Raw genomic sequence first — 12,500 nt, 5'->3', positions numbered from 1 at the left:
CTGTATGCGATAAGTCACTGTCGCTTTTTAAATAGCAGCCTAAGATTCAATTTCCTACATGACTGCTTGGAATGTTTTTGTTTTTAAACGCAAGGTGTTTCTGGCTCCACGTTGGTTTTTGTGGCCAAGCACTGGCAGACTCGTTATTTTTTAATTTATTTGTATTTATTTGTTTATTTATTTTTACTGCTTCTTGGCTCACGGGCGTCAAAGTTGATCAAGCCTTTAAAAGAAACTGGAGGTTAGAATATTTTCTTTTGGCATCACATTGTCTTCTTAGTGGTTATTGGACACAACATTAGGTACACCTCCCATATCTAACTCATTTAAAGAGTATTTTTTGTAAAAATACTACCAAGTTTGGCCTGTCAAGGATCTTGACTTGACATGTATAAATATTAGAAAAGCATATTCATTCCATCATTTAAGTTTTGTCTGAATTTTTGACATTCAAAATGACTTTTTTTTTCTTGAAATAGCAAGATTTGGACACAAACGACATTCCTCTTTAAAAAAAAACACGACTCGCTTCTTTTAGAGAAAATATGACTTTCTTCTCGAAAAATATATACGACTTTCCTGTAAAAAAAATTATTTTAGACTTTCTTCTAAAGAAAATTATGACCTTCTTCCAAAAAAAAAATGTTTTTTTTCTCTGGAAGAAATACTATATTTTCAATAAAAAATATGACATTCTAGTCGGTAAAAAAAATGACTTTCTCTTAAAATATGACTTTTTCTTGAAACAATATGACTTTCTTTTGAAAAAAATATGACTTTCTCTTGAAGAAATGTGAATTTCTTTTGAAAAAATATGACTTTCTCTTAACTTATCCCTGTAAAAAATGTCTTTCTTCACGGTAAAAAAAAAGTGCCTATTTTAATAAAAATATACAATAATTCTCTCTCAAAAGATATGGTTTTCCTATAATTAAAATCAAGCCTTTTTTTTTTTAGAAAAAATATATGACTTTCCTCTAGAAAAAATAAGACTTTCTTCTCGAAAAGAAAATACTACTTTTTGAAAAAAAAATACATCTTTCTTCTTCCTTTAAGAAATTTTTTTTTTACTTTCTTTTAGAAAAAAAAGAAAAAGTGTTTTCTATTTAAAAAATAATAATAAGTTGCTTTTTAGGAAATACAACTTCAAGAAAAAAAAATCTGAATTTCCTCTCGAAAAATATATTACTTTCTAAAATACAACTTTTTGGGGAAAAAAATGTGGCTTTGTTCTTTGGGAAAACACTTTTTTCCTCTGGGAAAAAAAACAAAACTTTTTTTAAAAAAATGTAAATATTTTCTTCTCAAAAAAAAAGTATGACATTTATATCTGTAAAAAAATTGTAAAAAATACAACTTTTTGTAGGAAAAAAATACGACTTTCTTCTCGAAAAAATATGACTCTTTTATAGAATTTTTAAATTATTTTTTTCTGGAAAAGAATATAACTTTTTTTTTTTTAAAGAATACCATTTTTATTCGCTTGACATTAAAAAGACTTTCATCTAGAAATAAACACGACTAACTTTCTGTTGCAGCGCTGTAAGTAATGCACTTGAGGATGTCTCTGTCGTTATTTTCCGGGGGGGAAAAAGCAGTTTATCAGCAGTAAAGCTCAGCCAGACTGCTGCAGCCAGTCACGTTAAAGATTTTAAAAAAAAAGGATGAGTATCGATCTTTGCGGTGTTCCACAGGACATTCTGACCCTCTCAGATAATTTCCAGGGGGAATAAAAAAGATTCCTCTTTACCGTTCTCAGACTGGACTGAAGAAGAAAACAACTAAGTTGTTCATAGAAGCACAACATGCTTGTTTGTGACAGTTAGAAAAAAAAAATAGAAATTAACATTGTGACAAAAATTATGCGACCTTGTCTGTTCACTTGAGTTTTAGTTCCGTTTTATTTTGCAACCTTGGCAACAACATTGCTTCTTTTTTCATAGCCACAGTGACAATGACACGTGCGTAGCCTGAATACTTGTTATTATTACTGTTGGTATTTCTCAGAAAGCTGCCTGCTGCAGTAAAGCATCAGAGTAAAAAGATAGTTTGGGGGCTGTGGGTGTGCCGACTATACTGAAGCTAATTCCTCAGAGTCTGCTTTGCTGCAAAGGTGTCGTTTGTTGCAGTGCTTTGCCTCATCTTTGCTGACTTTTGCACGTTTTCTCTCAACGTTTTACACTCAACATCCTAAACTGTCATGCAAGTATGGAATTAAATGACTTCAGATTTAAATATTTAATAATATTTGTTTTTTTCTTGCAAGATTTATGTTTTTACACAAAAATATAATATTTCAAGACAATTTTTTGGCGAAAGTTTTTTGTTGATTTACTTTTCCTTCTGTTTTGGTTGCCTTTTTAGTTCTTGAAATACTTATTTTTCTTATTTTTATCGTTCTTACTAGGGATGTCCGATAATGGCTTTTTGCCGATATCCGATATTGTCCAACTCTTTAATTACCGATACCGATATCAACCGATATATGCAGTCGTGGAATTAACACATTATTATGCCTAATTAAGACAACCAGGTATGGTGAAGATAAGGTACTTTTTAAAAAAAATTAGTAAAATAAGATAAATAAATTAAAAACATTTTCTTGAATAAAAAAGAAAGTACAACAATATAAAAACAGTTACATAGAAACTAGTAATGAATGAAAATGAGTAAAATTAACTGTTAAAGGTTAGTACTATTAGTGGAGCAGCAGCACGCACAATCATGTGTGCTTACGGACTGTATCCCTTGCAGACTGTATTGATATATATTGATATATAATGTAGGAAGCAGAATATTAATAACAGAAAGAAACAACCCTTTTGTGTGAATGAGTGTAAATGGGGGAGGGAGGTTTTTTGGGTTGGTGCACTAATTGTAAGTGTATCTTGTGTTTTTTATGTTGATTTAATTAAAAAAAAAAAAAAAAAAAAAAAAACGATACCGATAATAAAAAAAACGATACCGATAATTTCCGATATTACATTTTAACGCATATATCGGCCGATAATATCGGCAGGCCGATATTATCGGACATCTCTAGTTCTTACGAAATAACATCGTCTGAACTTGCTTACATTGTCTGTCGATGTTTTAAGTACATTAAAACAATTGTAATTCCTTTGAAAATATTTTATAAGATCTTTAAAAAATATATATATTTTTTGTTCTTAAAATAATGCAACTTTTTCAGTGTTTTTCAATTTTTTTTAATTTTTTTTTTAACTTGGCATTTCCTACATGCCGGATTTTGGACGCTGGCGGGCCGGATCCGTAGTTTGGGGACCCCTGTAGTAGAGTAAAGTAAAAAAGTAACGTAATAGAGTAACAAAGTAATATAGTAGAGTAATGTAATTAAGTAATGAAGTAATGTAGTAGAGTAATGTAATAAATAATGTAGTAGAGTAATGTAATAAAGTAATGTAGTAGAGTGATGAAATAAAGTAATGTAGTAGAGTAATGTAATAATTAATGTAGTAGAGTGATGTAATAAAGTAATGTAGTAGAGTAATGTAATAATTAATGTAGTACAGTAATATAATAAAGTAATGTAGTAGAGTAATAAAGTAATGTAATGTAATGTAATGTGTAGTGTAATAAAGTAATGTACTGTAATGTGATAAAGTAATGTAGATTAATGTGATGAAGTAACACAGTAGAGTAATGAAATAATGTAGCAGAATAATGTAATGAAATAAAGTAGTAGAGTAATAAAGTTATGTAGTAGAGTAATGTAATGAAGTAAAGTAGCAGATTAATAAAGTAATGTAATAAAGTAATGTAGTAGAGTAATAAAGTAATGTAATGAAGTAATGCAATAAAGTAATGTTGTAGATTAATGTGATGAAGTAATATAGTAGAGTAATGAAGTAATTTAACAGAATAATGTAATGAAATAAAGTAGTAGAGTAATAAAGTAATGTAGTAGAGTATTGTAATGAAGTAAAGTAGTAGAGTAATAAAGTAATGTAAAGAAGTAATAAAGTAATGTAATAAAGTAATAAAGTAATGTAATAAAGTAATGTAGTAGAATAATAAAGTATTCTAGTAGAGTAATGTATTGAAATAAAGTAGTAGAGTAATAAAGTAATGTAAAGAAGTAATAAAGTAATGTGATACAGTTTCATGTGCCCAGAAAGAAGAAGAAGAAGAAAGCGTGCATGAAATAAAAAGAAGAATCTTTGTGACAAGTTGACTTCCTGAGGTTTCCACTCTCTAGATTCTTGTGAGAAGTAGAAAGTGGACTTGTGGAAGCGTGGAAGTGTGGTGGAGGTGTGGTGGAGGTGTGGTGGAAGTGTGGTGGAGATGTGGTGGAGGTGGGGTGGAAGTGTGGTGGAGGTGTGGTGGAAGTGTGGTGGAGGTGTGGTGGAAGTGTGGTGGAAGTGTGGTGGAGGTGTGGTGGAAGTGTGGTGGAGGTGTGGTGGAGGTGTGGTGGAAGTGTGGTGGAGGTGTGGTGGAGGTGGGGTGGAGATGTGGTGGAAGTGGGGTGGAGGTGTGGTGGAAGTGGGGTGGAGATGTGGTGGAGGTGGGGTGGAAGTGGGGTGGAGGTGTGGTGGAGGTGTGGTGGAGGTGTGGTGGAGGTGTGATGGAGGCGTAGAGGTGTGCGACTGCAATTACGGGCAAAAAGCGCCTCAAGTGAGTTTTAGTGTTGTTGTGGTGAAGTTCTGAGACGAGACCTGATCCTCGTGCAGAGAAGACATGATGGCCGCTAACAAAGATGTTGTTTCCCTCTAATGTGCTGCAATAACTTCATCTTCAACTTTGTCTCCTCCCTCCATGTCTCTCTGCCTCCATCTTGGCTCCTCCCTCCATGTCTCTCTGCCTCCATCTTGGCTCCTCCCTCCATGTCTCTCTGCCTCCATCTTGGCTCCTCCCGTCCTCCTCGCTGGCCTCTCTGCGTCTGCGTCTGCGTGCAGGTAAGAACATTTGTCTTCTTTAACCTCCTTTTGTCCCGCACTCTAACATGCACCTTTCACAATAAAAGCTCACTTGAATAGTCAATCCACGTCATTGTCCCACACTGAACATCTCAAAGCTGCCTTAAAACATTGTAACACTCTTAAGTGTAAAAAGAAGTTAACCTTTATAATTGGACTTAATGGAACAGTAGTTATTTTAAATTTATCACACTTATTTTGTTTTCCTTGTAAAATTAATGTTGGGGTTTTTTTGTAAGAAAAACATTTTTAGGGGGGATATTGTGATTGCCTCGCCAAAATAAATGCACCTTGTTTCTCATATTTCTACACTTCTGTTATTTTGCATATTTAGACATCATTTTCTAATGAGTCGTAGTATCTGTTAGAAGCCTAAAATATTAATTTAAAATGCAAAATATATTAAACTTTTTATTACAAATTTAATTAAATTGTAGTGTTTGTCAACTACTATTAACTTTACCTATTGCACCTAAATAAAACTTTATTTGTTCTCATGCTATATCATTAAATATTACATCTGTTAGTTTTATGAATAAAATTGTAAATAAAATTAATTTAAACGTTTTTTTCAAATGTAAAAATCTGCCTTTCCAAAAAAAAATACAACTTTTTTCAAGGAAGAAATATGACTTTCTTCTAGAAAAAAATCAGATTTTATTTTAATAAAAAATATATAATTAATTATCTCTTGTAAATAATGACTTTCTTATAATAAAAAAATATTTATAAAAAAAAAAACAAATATGAATTTCTTGAAAAACTGAAAAAAGTTCCCTTTTGAAGAAAACATGGCTTTAAATCTATCTATTAACTAGATAGATAAATTACATTGTTGTTTATACGTCTAATATTGTTTTAGTTTTTGGGTTTTTTACCCTTTGCACCTGAATACGACTCAACTGTTTTGGTCTTACGCGGTATTATTTAAAAAGTACATATATTACATTTAAATGAAAAAAATAGCAAAAATACATACAAAATGTTTAAAAAAAAACAACATTTCAATGACATTTGTAAACAAAATACATACATTTACATTGTTTACATGGCTTATTAGAACTTTTTTTACACACACATATATATATTAGTCATATTAATAAATATATATAAAAATAAAAAAACATAAAAATATCTATAAATAATCAAATATATGTCTTATTTCATTGGATAAACTCATTAAAAAAATGTCAACTGATATTAAAAAATAAATGAATTACTATGTATTACTATAAATATATATATATATTTATAGTCATATTATTAAATATATATATATATATATATATATATATATATATATATATAAATAATAAAATTAAATAAAATCTTAAAACACATTTATATATATATATATATATATATATATAGTCATATTAATAAATATATATAAATAATAAAATATATTTTATTTCAATGGATAAACTCATTTAAAAAATAAAAAAAAATCATGAGCAATTAACTTTATAATGACATCCAAAAGTAAATCATTTACGATGTCGTGTTTATATAAACTTTTTTTCCCTTTCAAGAGACACCTGTTTTCAGAATATTTTGACAAATATTTGTAATTCACTTATTTGAACTTTTTCTTACACACACATGTATATATATATATATATACATATATACATATATACATATATATATATATGTATATATATAGCTGCTCCCTACTCGTAGGGAGGCCACGCTTCACCGGTTCTCATCCATCCCCTAAATCTCTCACGTGCTGGCTCCAAGCGCCACACCCCGGTACACTGCCTCAGCTGGCAGACCAAACCACGTGAGGGGGTGGTGTGTACACTGCACCACTAGGCGGAGGAGCTGCACCAGTCAGCCAACGGCTAGGGCGGAGGAAGACCACATAGGACTCAACGGCCAAGTGTAAAGGAGTAAACCTTACAAATCCGGAGTGGAGCCCCGAAGGCGGATAGGTGCTCGCAAGACAACACCCTTCCGGCAACTCCTGCAGCAAAGCTGGTGCCAAACATCATGCTCCGCATTCCTTTGGATCCCGTCAGCCAAGCCAAGAGGGGGATTCTGACGACTGGGCAACCCAAAGTCCCCATACCTTATGCCCAGGCTTGCGCCATGGAGGTCACAAAAACTGGAGAGGTCACTCCAGCCTCGCTCGCAAGAGTGAGGACACAACACGGAAGCTGGCAGTTTACGGGTTATAAGTCCCATCTGATTGGCGTAAGTATGGGGCGCCACGGGTCAGCTTCGACGGTGGGAGGGATCATAGTGTCCCAGTGGACGACTACTGCCCGCCTCAAACCGGGCAGCCCCCGGTCAGTAGGGTGTCGGCCCGCCAACGTTTGCCTGCTTCAGTGGGTGCCTGGAGCTTAGTGTACTGTAAAGGCACGATGAGCAGACGGTAAATCTTTGCACCAAACAATAAGAAAATTAAAAAGAAGACTCCAGCTCTTCTATTTGGTAGCTGGAACGTGCGCACTATGCGCACAGGCATCTCAGATGACCTCAGAGTGGTGGAAGACACCAGAAAGACAGCCATCATTGACAGAGAGCTCACCAGACTCAACGTCAGCATAGCTGCCCTCCAAGAAACCCGGCTCCCTTCCAGCGGCTCCCTCAGAGAGGAGAACTACACCTTCTTCTGGAAGGGCAGAGAACCCGAAGAGCCCCGCCAGCATGGTGTTGGCTTTGCCATCAAAAACACCCTCCTGGCTGCAGTGGAGCCTCCCTCAGGTGGCACCGAGCGCCTTTTGTCCATCCGCCTCGCCACTGCTGCTGGTCATGTCAACATCCTCAGTGTGTACGCTCCCACTCTCACCTCATCGGAAGACACAAAAGACCAGTTCTATGGGCAGCTTGATGAACTGATAAAGGGCCTCCCAAAAGATGAGCCCTTATTCCTCCTTGGCGACTTCAATGCCAGAGTAGGTGCAGATCACAAGTCATGGCCCTCCTGCCTTGGACGTCATGGCACAGGGAAGGTAAATGAGAATGGTCAAAGGCTGCTGGAACTGTGCTCCTACCATGACCTCTGCATTACAAACACCTTCTTCGAGTGTAAACCATCACACAGAGTGTCGTGGAGGCATCCGCGGTCCCAACGCTGGCACCAACTCGACCTTGCCATCACCAGGCGCTCTGCCTTAAACAATGTCCTCATCACCAGAAGCTACCATAGTGCAGACTGTGACACTGACCATGCCCTTGTGTGCAGCAAAGTGCGTCTCCAGCCACGCAAGCTACATCACTCCAAACCAAAAGGCCGCCCCCGGATCAACACAGTACACATGTCAGATCCCCTTAAGGTGGACGCATATGTAACCAACCTGGATGAAGCCCTACAGGACCTGCCAGATCATGACGCCACAGGAAAGTGGAATGCCATGAGGGACAAAATTTACAACACGGCCATGTCCTCGTTTGGCAAGAAAGAACATCCCTGCCAGGATTGGTTCAAAGCCCACCTTCCAAGGATGAAACCAGAAATAGAGGCTAAACGTGCAGCCTTCTTAGCACACAAGGAATGCCCAAATGAACAGACACTCACAGCACTCAGAAGGGCTCGGAACACCACCCAGCGTGTTGCTAGACAGTGTGCCAATGAATATTGGCAACAACTGTGTAAGGAAATACAGAGCTGTGCCGAGTCCGGAAACACACGCGGCATGTACAACGGCATCAAAAAGGCCCTTGGCCCTGCAGTAAAAGGAATTGCCCCCCTGAAATCTCTGTCAGGGGAGAAGATCACTAACCGGGAGGAACAGATGACCAGATGGGTGGAACACTACTCAGAACTGTACTCCCGTGAAACATCAGTTTCCAATGCTGCCCTTAGTGGTACGAAGGATCTGCCCATCATGGAGGAGCTAGATGAAGTGCCCACTATGGAAGAGCTCAGCAAAGCCATTGATGCCCTCCCAAACGACAAAGCACCAGGTAGCGATAACATCCCACCTGAAGCCATCAAGCACGGGAAACCTGCCCTGCTTCAGCCTCTGTATGAGTTGCTCTGCATGTGCTGGGAGGAGGGTGCAGTCCCACAAGACATGCGTGACGCCACCATTGTGACACTGTATAAAAACAAAGGTGACCGCAGTGACTGCAACAACTACAGAGGGATCTCCCTTCTCAGCATTGTCGGCAAAGTGTATGCACGCATCCTCCTCAACAGGCTGCAGAGACTCGCGGATCGTGTCTATCCAGAATCCCAATGTGGCTTCAGAGCAGGCAGGTCGACAACTGACATGATCTTTTCCCTTCGACAGCTCCAGGAAAAGAGTAGAGAGCAAGGCCAGCCACTCTACATGATGTTCATAGACCTCACCAAGGCCTTCGATCTGGTCAGCAGGGAAGGCCTATTCCAGCTCCTTGAGAAGATTGGCTGCCCCCCAAAGCTCGGCAGCATGGTGACCTCCTTCCATGTCAACATGAAGGGCACAGTCCTGTATGACGGATCATCCTCAGAACCATTCTGTATCAACAGTGGTGTCAAGCAGGGCTGTGTACTTGCACCAACCCTTTTCGGGATTTTCTTTTCCCTGCTCCTGTCTTACGCCTTCGACTCCTCCACTGATGGTGTATACCTGCACACCCGGTCTGATGGGAGATTGTTTAACCTGGCGCGACTGCGTTCTAAGACCAAGGTCAGGACAGTTCTCATCAGGGAGATGTTGTTTGCTGATGATGCAGCCCTCATGACTCACACAGAGGATGCCCTTCAGAGTTTGGCTGACCGCTTTGCCGATGCTTGTAAGCAGTTTGGGCTCACAATAAGCCTGAAGAAGACCAACATCAGTGCACAAGACATCAGTACTGCCCCCTCCATCACAGTTGATAACATCAGACTGGACACTGTGGACGAGTTCACCTACTTGGGATCAACAATCAGCAACAACCTCTCACTGGACATCGAACTGGACAGGCGTCTCGGAAAGGCAGATACCATCATGGCTAGACTGACCAAGAGAGTGTGGGAGAACGGAGCGCTGTCAGAACACACCAAGATCCGTGTATATCAGGCCTGCGTTCTCAGCACCCTTCTCTATGGAAGTGAATCCTGGACCACCTATATGAAGCAAGAACGTCGGCTCAACACCTTCCACATGCGGTGCCTCAGGCGCATCCTCAACATCAGCTGGCAGGACCACATCCCATACACCAACATCCTGCAGCGCGCCAAGATCCCCAGCATGTACTCCCTGCTGAGTCAACGCCGTCTCCGCTGGCTCGGCCATGTCCGACGGATGGAGGATGGAAGACTACCTAAGGACATCATGTATGGACAACTGACCATTGGCACCAGACGAGCTGGTCGCCCCCTACTACGCTTCAAGGACGTCTGCAAAAGAGACATGAAAGCATGCAACATCTCTCCTGACAGCTGGGAGGTACAGGCCATGGACAGAAATGCTTGGCGTCAGACTGTCCACAAGGGCAGTGCAGAAGCTGAGGTGGCAAGAGATCGGCTTGCAGCAGAGAAGAGGAGACGCAGGAAGTGCACTGCAGCAACCCCTCAAACCCAGGCCACCTTATTCATTTGCACAAACTGCAATAAAGACTGTCACTCACAGATCGGACTGCGCAGCCATAGCAGACGATGCCAAACAACATGACAAGACTCCAGACGCGCATCAGTATGGTCTCTCGAGACTGAGCTGCCGATGATGATGATGATATATATATATATATATATATATATATATATATATATATATATATATATATATATATATATATATATATATATATATATATATATATATACTTATATTATGAAATATATATAAATAATACAATTAAACAACAAATAAAATTATATATATATATATATATATATATATATATATATATATATATATATGTTTAGTCATATTATTAAATATATATAAGCAATACAATAAAAAAAATAAAAATTGTTTTAAAAAAATAAAATAAAAAATAAAATATATATATATATATATATATATATATATATATATATATACTGTATATAAACATTATAAAATGTATGTCTTATTTTAATGGATAAACTAATTAAAAAAAAAAAAAAAACATCTAAACAATTAACTTTATAATGATATTAAAAATGTATAAATTACTATGTCGTGTTTATGGAGGCTATTATATAATTGTTTTTCCCTTTCTGGAGACACCTCTTTTGAGAATATTTGGACAAATGCTTGTAATTCCCTTCATTGAACTTGGTGCTGTGTGACCTGTTTGACCAGTAGGGTAATAATACACCACTATAACACATTCTAGTTGATGTCATCGCTGGGTAAAGTTTGACCCTCGGCTGAGGTTGCTTGCTGCTATCACTGCTACGACCAAACACTGTAAATCCACATAGAACTCCATCGCCATCGCCGCCGCACATGCAAACACTTCCTCCCCTCGCAGGCGACCTCCCAGCGCGCCACTTTGAATCCAGCAAGTTTGTTTTCTCTTTTTTCACGCGGCAAACTTAGTGATCCGGCGCCCAGCTCTGCCAACTGCGGCCTCTCCTCATCGTGTGTAAAAAAAAAAAAGTTCAGCAAACGCTTCAAAAAGGCGGCGGCGGCGGCGAGAGCGCCTTCCCTCGTTTCAAGCGTATTGGCTCCTCGCCGATGGCATCAGACTTTGTTTTTTGTTTTGTCACGAAACAAAGCAGATTCAATTAAGCGGGTGTGAGAACGGCAAACCAGGCAGCGGAGGGGGATAAGGGAATATGATTTTCTTTGTGACTTATCTCCCCAGAGCTTCTCCTTGCAATCCTGCATCTAAACTGCTCTTTGTTTCTCTGCCGGCTTTGTTTTCCCTCGCCGCCGTCTTTTCTCTTCAGCGTTTAGCTGCCGTACGAGGAAAAGCAGCCTGAAGACGTCGTCGCTAACAAATAAAAACAATGACAAAAAACACAACATGGACTTCCCGTAGCGGCAAACTGGTTAAATCAACTGCGCCTCTGCTGGTTGGACCAGGTAGTGTGCTTCATTTTGCCTCAAATTTATGCCTGATTGCTATTACTGTGGCTGTAGGCAACCCCTTTCTGTCGTTTTTTTTTTTACTAACTCCACAACACAGCATCCGGCAGCTCGAGCTAGCTCTGCATGCGCTATAAAATGCAGCTAGCGGTGTGTTGCTATCAACTCAGCAGTTTGCTTCTTTCCGCTATTCCAACGTTGGTTGGAAACGGTCAACGTGAACAAAATGGTAAAATCACATTGAACACCTAATAAGCTCTTAAAATCAGGAATAAGTAAGAAATGCTTAAAGTGTAACAAAATAGTACAAAGTGGAAAAATGTAAACAAAGAAAAACTATCTTCTGCGGGAAGTTACAGCTGTGCTCTAAAGGGTGAGCACGGCTAAAGCGGTGTGGCGTTACCGGTCTTGTTGGGGACGAGCGCCTTGCATCAATTGCGTGTCTATATATATATATATATATGTGTACAGTTTGGGGTCACATTGAAATGTCCTTATTTTTGAAGGAAAAGCACTGTACTTTTCAATGAAGATAACTTTAAACTAGTCTTAACTTTAAAGAAATACACTCTATACATTGCTAATGTGGTAAATGACTATTCTCGCTGCAAATGTCTGGTTTTTG

At 38.3% G+C, this 12,500-nt stretch overlaps 1 protein-coding gene and 1 long non-coding RNA gene across 3 annotated transcripts in view; one reads left to right on the top strand and one right to left on the bottom strand.

Moving 5' to 3' along the window:
* LOC133651091 (neural cell adhesion molecule 1-like) overlaps window positions 1-12,500 on the top strand; it is an 881,445-nt gene that overhangs the window by 315,938 nt on the left and 553,007 nt on the right. The window lies entirely within an intron of this gene.
* Window positions 4,830-12,500, bottom strand: part of LOC133651101 (uncharacterized) — a 99,166-nt gene continuing 91,495 nt past the window's right edge. The window contains exon 3 of the long non-coding RNA XR_009826374.1: window positions 4,830-4,900. This is a non-coding gene — a long non-coding RNA (uncharacterized LOC133651101). The remainder of the gene's footprint in view (window positions 4,901-12,500) is intronic.

The sequence above is a fragment of the Entelurus aequoreus genome, linkage group LG05 (assembly GCF_033978785.1).
Source record: "Entelurus aequoreus isolate RoL-2023_Sb linkage group LG05, RoL_Eaeq_v1.1, whole genome shotgun sequence".
In the NCBI taxonomy this organism is placed as follows: Eukaryota; Metazoa; Chordata; class Actinopteri; order Syngnathiformes; family Syngnathidae; genus Entelurus; species Entelurus aequoreus.
The sequence above is the reverse complement of the archived record's forward strand: the minus strand, read 5'-3'. Positions and strand labels throughout refer to the sequence as shown.